Raw genomic sequence first — 6971 nt, 5'->3', positions numbered from 1 at the left:
TTAGAGTAATAGTGAAATGTGACGTCAGCCAGTGACATCGGCCATAACGCTGCGTGAGTGAGAAAAGGACATCGCGATAACCCCACCACGCTCTCAATTTCGCTCACAACATTTCAAATATAAATAACGGCTTTATTTTTCAGCCAATTTTGATGCTAATTAGGAGAATTTCTTTTTCATATTATTTTCTGTTACATATAAAATAATAAACTAAATGAAACACGCAACTACCCTACCCAGTGTCTCTGTATAAAATACATCATATTTAAAAAAAACACTTACGTGGCAGACATTCTACTGTCACCACGACCTGAAAATAAAAAAAAAAAAAACAAATTTAAATTACAAAATATTAGTAAAAGAAGACAGACTAGGCTGTATGGCTGAGAGCCTTTGCCGTCCCCTTAAAGAATAAATGAAACCAAAAAAAACAAAATATTAGTCTATAGGAAATATGTTGTGTCCGTGGCGAAGCGTCTATAATCCGATTCCTGCTGGTTTTCTATTCATAACTTATGTAAAAAATATTATTTGTAGAACGATTAACAGGCCAGGCCATTGTAGCCAGAGTACCTAACTACTGGACAATAAGATTTAACATCTCATGTCTCAGGATGGCGAGCGCAGTGAAATACTAAACAATACTTTATAATTCAAGGTGTTGGATCTACTGTTTATGGGCGGTCGTATCGCTTACTATCAGGCGAACGCCAAGCTCATCTCGTCATTCAAAGCAAAAATGAGCTTGCCGTTCGCTTGATGGTAAGCGATACGATCCATAAACAGTAGAAACACCAACACCTTGAATTACAAAATATTTGGCATTGCACTGCGCTCGCCATCCTGAGACATGAGATGTTAAGTCTTATAGTCCAGTAGTCACACTGGCTACTATGTTACAAACCGGAACACGACAGCGACCACTATTTGGCGGCGGAAATAGACATTGCAGTGGTATCTACCCTCGCGGACTCTCACATATGAGAGACCTACAAATAATATAATTATTATAGGAAATGGTAGTAAATAGTAGAAAATGGTACTTACCAACACCAAAGCGAGAGCAGTAAGGCCGCGCATGATGTGTTTTGTCAAAATTCAGAACATTTCTCTTTTTATATACACAGAACAATGGCTCATACAAACAAATTAATCCATTAAATTTGCAAGCTGTTTAAATATTGTATACATTATCGAACATTTTGGTTCCGGATCTTATATTGCGAAAAATTAACTTAGAAGTGTTCCGTCCTATATGTTAGAGGGCGAGCCTATCGCCGTGTCCGACCTATTCAGACTTAAACTGAATAGAAAAACCCAATATCATCTTGCTTGGAACGGGATTCGAACCCAGAATCTCAAAACGCAATACAACAATAATTTACGCTTATAGAAAACAATATAATCACGTATAGACTGAACCAAAGCCAACACAAAAAGAAATAAACCACCGCAATGGCTAAATCTGATGCCAAGCAGCAGTGTAGTCACTGTTGTGTTCCGGTTTGAAGGACATTGTAGCCAGTGTAACTACTGCACATAATGAGACTTAACATCTCATGTCTCAGGATGGCGAGCGCAGTGAAGTACCAAACAATACTTTGTAAGTCAAGGTGTTTATTCTACTATTTATGGGCGGTCATATCGTTACCATCAGGCGAATGGGAAGCTCGTCTCGTCATTCAAAGCAATAAAAAGGTCACAGGAAAGCAAAATCCACAATTTAGTTTAAGTACTTGGACGATGTATTTACTCCAGTTATTTTAGTTTTAAAACCAAACTACTGAAGCGATTTTGAAAAAAATCCATGGGATCAATCTGGAGGTATATTCCTTGAAATACATAAAAATAATTTTCCAAATCAGTTTATGAGTTAATGACTAAGTTCTGATGAAAACATAACAAAATAGACGTCGAATTGATAACCTCCTCCTTTTTTGAAGTTGGTTATAAAAAAGCGCAAGTTTCGAACAAATATTAATATCAAATAATTTTTATTTTACATACGCCAAAGTCAGTACTACATGACGAGAATTTAATTGAGCGACATCATACTTTCAGTTAGAAATACACTCGCACACGTCACATTCGCACTAAACTACAAAATGGTAAAAATTAGAATAATGAAACCGGCATTTTCGGCGAAAATATTCATTATTTACGAATGATATTTTGCACAATGTTAGCAGAGTTAAAGAGGAATATGGTTTCATTAAGTAACTTAAAAATGTATTAGAAGTAATATGGTTTTATAAATAAATAAAACTAAAGGAACCCAAATCAAATGCAATTATAAAATTTGCCATACTATCTTAAATTGGAAAAATACATTTTTCCTTTCCGTGGTATTATTTATGAGTTTAAATTACACACAGATGTGTTTATTACATTATTTACTTTCTTTTACGTGGTAGTGTAATTCAAGATGTAAAAATACATTATAACAGTGTATAAAATTAAAATAATCAAATTTACTCTGACATTTTTGAAAAAATAATCTAAACGGTTTTTTCGTTCCATAGTGAAATAGACCAATGAGAACAAAGCTTTTGACATGCCAACAAATGACTTATTTTGACTGATTTATTCTACAGATTAAGATTGCAATAGTTTTTAAAACCGTCCGTAAATCTGACTGACTCGTAATTTTTTTTCGAGCCTCAGCAAATTGGCTTTACTGCATCTGATGGTAAGCGAAGTGAAGTCCATAGTCCTGACCGGCCAAAGATACCAACACCGTTGTCGGCACAGTCATGTCGGCTTGCATAACTATTTTCACGCTCCACTTGAAGGATCCAAGTTATAGGAAGAGAGGAACAATGACGTTTTACAAATAGACGCGCCATACACTAACAAAATAGCACATAAAAACGGCGCACTATTTGCTATAGTCACGTACCTGTACATATAATTACAATTTGGCTCGAATCTATACTATTATATAAAGCTGAAGAGTTTGTTTGTTTGTTTGAACGCGCTAATCTCAGGAACTACCGGTCCAAATTGAAAAATTCTTTTTGCCTTGGATAGCCCTTTATTCGTGGAGTGCTCTAGGCTATATATCATCACGCTATACCCAATAGGAGCGGAGCAGTCATGGCTAATCTCAGGAACTACCGGTCCAAACTGAAAAAATCTTTTTGCGTTGGATAGCCTTTTGTTCGTGGAGTGCTATAGGCTATATATCATCACGCTATGACCAATAGGAGTGGAGCACTAATGGCTAATCTCAGGAACTACCGGTTCGAACTGAAAAAATATTTTTGTGTTGGATAGCTCTTTAATCGTGTAGTGCTATAGGCTATATATCATCACGCTATGACCAATAGGAGCGTAGCAGTAATGGCTAATCTCAGGAACTACCGGTCCAAATTGAAAAATTCTTTTTGCGTTGGATAGCCCTTTATTCGTGGAGTGCTCTAGGCTATATATCATCACGCTATACCCAATAGGAGCGGAGCAGTCATGGCTAATCTCAGGAACTACCGGTCCAAACTGAAAAAATCTTTTTGCGTTGGATAGCCTTTTGTTCGTGGAGTGCTATGGGCTATATATCATCACGCTATGACCAATAGGAGTGGAGCAGTAATGGCTAATCTCAGGAACTACTGGTTCGAACTGAAAAAATATTTTTGTGTTGGATAGCTCTTTGTTCGTGGAGTGCTATGGGCTATATATCGTCACGCTATTACCAATAGGAGCGGAGCAGTAATGGCTAATCTCAGGAAATATCAGATCGAACTGAAAAATTCTTTTTGTGTTGGATAGCACTTTGTTTTTGAAATGCTATAGGCTATATATCATCAAGCTATGACCAATAGGAGCGCAGCAGTAATGAAACATGTTGCAAAAACGGGGAAAATTTATTAGTTTTGAGAGCTTCCGTTGCGTGCGCTGCGTAAACAGTTAAAGTTATGCAACAATGATGTATGACGGGATTGTTCCTCTTAAAAGTTCTACAAAAATATATTATAAAACAAAGTCCCCCGCTGCATCTGACTGCCTGAACGTGTTAAACTCAAAAACTACCCAACATATAAAGATTAAATTTGGTATGGAGACAGTTTAAGACCCTGGGAAGAACATAGGCTCCCGGGAAAATATATAGCGTGACTTTTATAACGGAATACTTTAGCCCGAAAAACTTTGTAACGCGGGCGGAGCCGCGGGCAAAAGCTAGTAAGGAATAAAAAGATGCAGCGCACATTCGTTAGAATAGGATATATATACATCGACAATTACGAAACAACGTTAGTGCCGCACGCTCATTGGCCGTTAAGTCGGGCAATTACCTTGCTTTCGTCTTGCCGGTATTGAGCTCGGACAACGTATCTATAATAAAAACATCTCAGGAGAGGAACACGTATTCGTGCGAAGCTTGCGAGGGCATGCGCTAAGATCACATGACGCTTGTGGTCACGTGGTCTCTCTACGTTCCGATAGGTTTTCGTAGCGAAAACAATTTAACTTTCAGTGATATTTCTCACATTTTCAACGTTGTTTTTATGCGGGCACAGGAAAGGAACCAAATTGCACCCAATAGTAGAGAGTGAGGTCCAATAGTGTCGACTGACGAGAGATTACCCCTCAGTCGACACAGTTATGCCTGTTGGAACTGGATATACACAGGCTGGTCCCGGAACGCGACACGTGGGCCACTATGGCTTTAACACCTTGTGTACAGTCGCTATCCAGACCGACATAAAATATATCCTACCACTAGCAAACGAAGCTCTGATAGTATGGCAATTATCGCATTGCGCGCAATTCCTGTAATGGTATTTTAAGGGCTGATTATTCAATGAAATAATAGTTATTTCTCGTAAATAAAACATGAATAAATTAAATTGTCAGTTGCATGAATTATAATTCACAGCTGCAAGACCGTAGACTATAATATCTACACTTATAGATATTATTAACAGTTTTTTTTTTATTTTATTGGTTTGAATGACGACACGAGCTTACCGTTCGTCTGATGGTAAGCGATACGATTCATAAACAGTAGAAACACCGACACCTTGAATTACAAAGTATTGTTTGGTATTCCGCGCTCGTCTGAGACATGAGATGTTAATTATTATGTCCAATAGTTACACTGGCTACAATGTCCTTCAAACCGGAACATAACAGTATACACTGCTTGGTGGCAGAATAGACATTGCGGTGGTTTACTTCTTTTTGCGTTGGCTTTAGTTCAGTCTATATATGATTATATTGTATTCTATATGCGTAAATTATTGTGTAAGGACGATTAGCCACAACCTCTGACCTATTATAATTTATAAGAAAGCATTGTCTCGGCAGAATACCTTAAAAGATTACTTCATTAATTGCTTAAAAAAGGCGGAATGGGTAATTACTTAAAGTTTAGTATTTTTTTTACATTAGTAGCTGTTAGTTGTTATCGTTGGCGGACTCAAAACAGGTGGATATAAAAGAAAAATAAGAAAAAAACTACAACAAAAAATTGACATTCGAGGTTATTCCTTAGAAGTATTCTTAGAGACAAATATTTTTTTTTGTCAATTTTACTTTTTTTCGGGGGTGCGTTCCAATGTAGCATCATTTATATTTCGAAAGCGTTCGTTCTACATGTAATTTTTAAGTAAAATTTAATTTCAAAAATCTCAAAAAATGAAGTCTTTAAAATTAAATGATTAAAATCAATAAGCTTATTAAAGATTTCTATCAAAATACATATATATTATCGTGGTTAACATTGTTGTTAAATAATAAAACGTTTTTGGATATCTCCTTTGCCTTAATTCCGTCTTTAGAAACAATTCCTACATATCTCTCATTAGCATTACTGAAAGTCATTCAATTTTGTCGAGAAACGTAAATATGAATATACGAAATACTTATATTACAAAAGCATATTTGATTATGACGTAGTGAGTCAATAATTATGAAGTATTTACTTAATAATGTTAAGAGAAAGAAAACGAAAATTAAGAAGACTCTAGAAATGACATTGTTATACTTACGTGTCGTTTCTAGCCTTATTTATAACGTATTTATTTTAAACCAGCTTTTGCTCGTGGCTTCGCCCGCGTGAAGTTTTCCGGGATAAAACACTCGCTATATAATTTTCGAGATAGAAAGTTTAGAACCTTCCTCGGGTCTTAAACTATCTCCATACCAAATATCATAAAAATCCGTTCAGTAGATTTTGAGAAAATCGATAATGTAGAGACAAACAGAAAAGGAGACATTGTTTTATAATTTTTATATATTATAAGTAAATATGAATTAGCTTTGATTGAAGTAATATAATAGTATTATAAGTATCTCACAGTCTACTGTCTCATTCGCACACTCACTATTCTGAGATTTTGCAATATTTGCTATAATTTTTTTAAATATGATTTTTCATAAAAACCTTCTCCTAACAATAACGAACACATGAAATAAAGATTTATCCAATTTGGTGCAGTCATTTGGATGTTAAGCACGTACACAAATTTGGTTATTCCTCTTTATTTATATAGATAATAGTCAACATTTTTCACATCGATATATATGTACTACGTACTAGATTTGGTGTACCGAACATTCACTGTGTTCAACTGAATTGAACTGCAATCCATTCAAACTGACTAGTATGGTCAATATTGACGGCTTGTGGTTGTTAACGTAGTGGTGCTCATGATATAAGAACTCGACTCTAAGTGTAAACTTGGATTTGAATAAAAAATATTAGTCAAATAAGTAAAACTATTTGTTGTTCAAGTGTATATATAGGTTATAACAGTGACGTTTTGGTTGCCATTTTAGTTCAGATTTTGAACAAAGTTTATATGGACGTCCGTGTCTATAGAATACTCAAATAGAATACGTCAACATTTTTCATACTTTTGGAGCCGTTCAAGTCTGCCCAAAGGAGGTGATGGGTTCCTTGTGTCCGATGTCATCTGGGATAGGTTTAATTACGTCATCAATACGTATTAAATTCTTTTTTGATAAAT

The sequence above is a fragment of the Manduca sexta genome, unplaced genomic scaffold (assembly GCF_014839805.1).
Source record: "Manduca sexta isolate Smith_Timp_Sample1 unplaced genomic scaffold, JHU_Msex_v1.0 HiC_scaffold_63, whole genome shotgun sequence".
NCBI lineage: Eukaryota > Metazoa > Arthropoda > Insecta > Lepidoptera > Sphingidae > Manduca > Manduca sexta.
The sequence above is the reverse complement of the archived record's forward strand: the minus strand, read 5'-3'. Positions refer to the sequence as shown.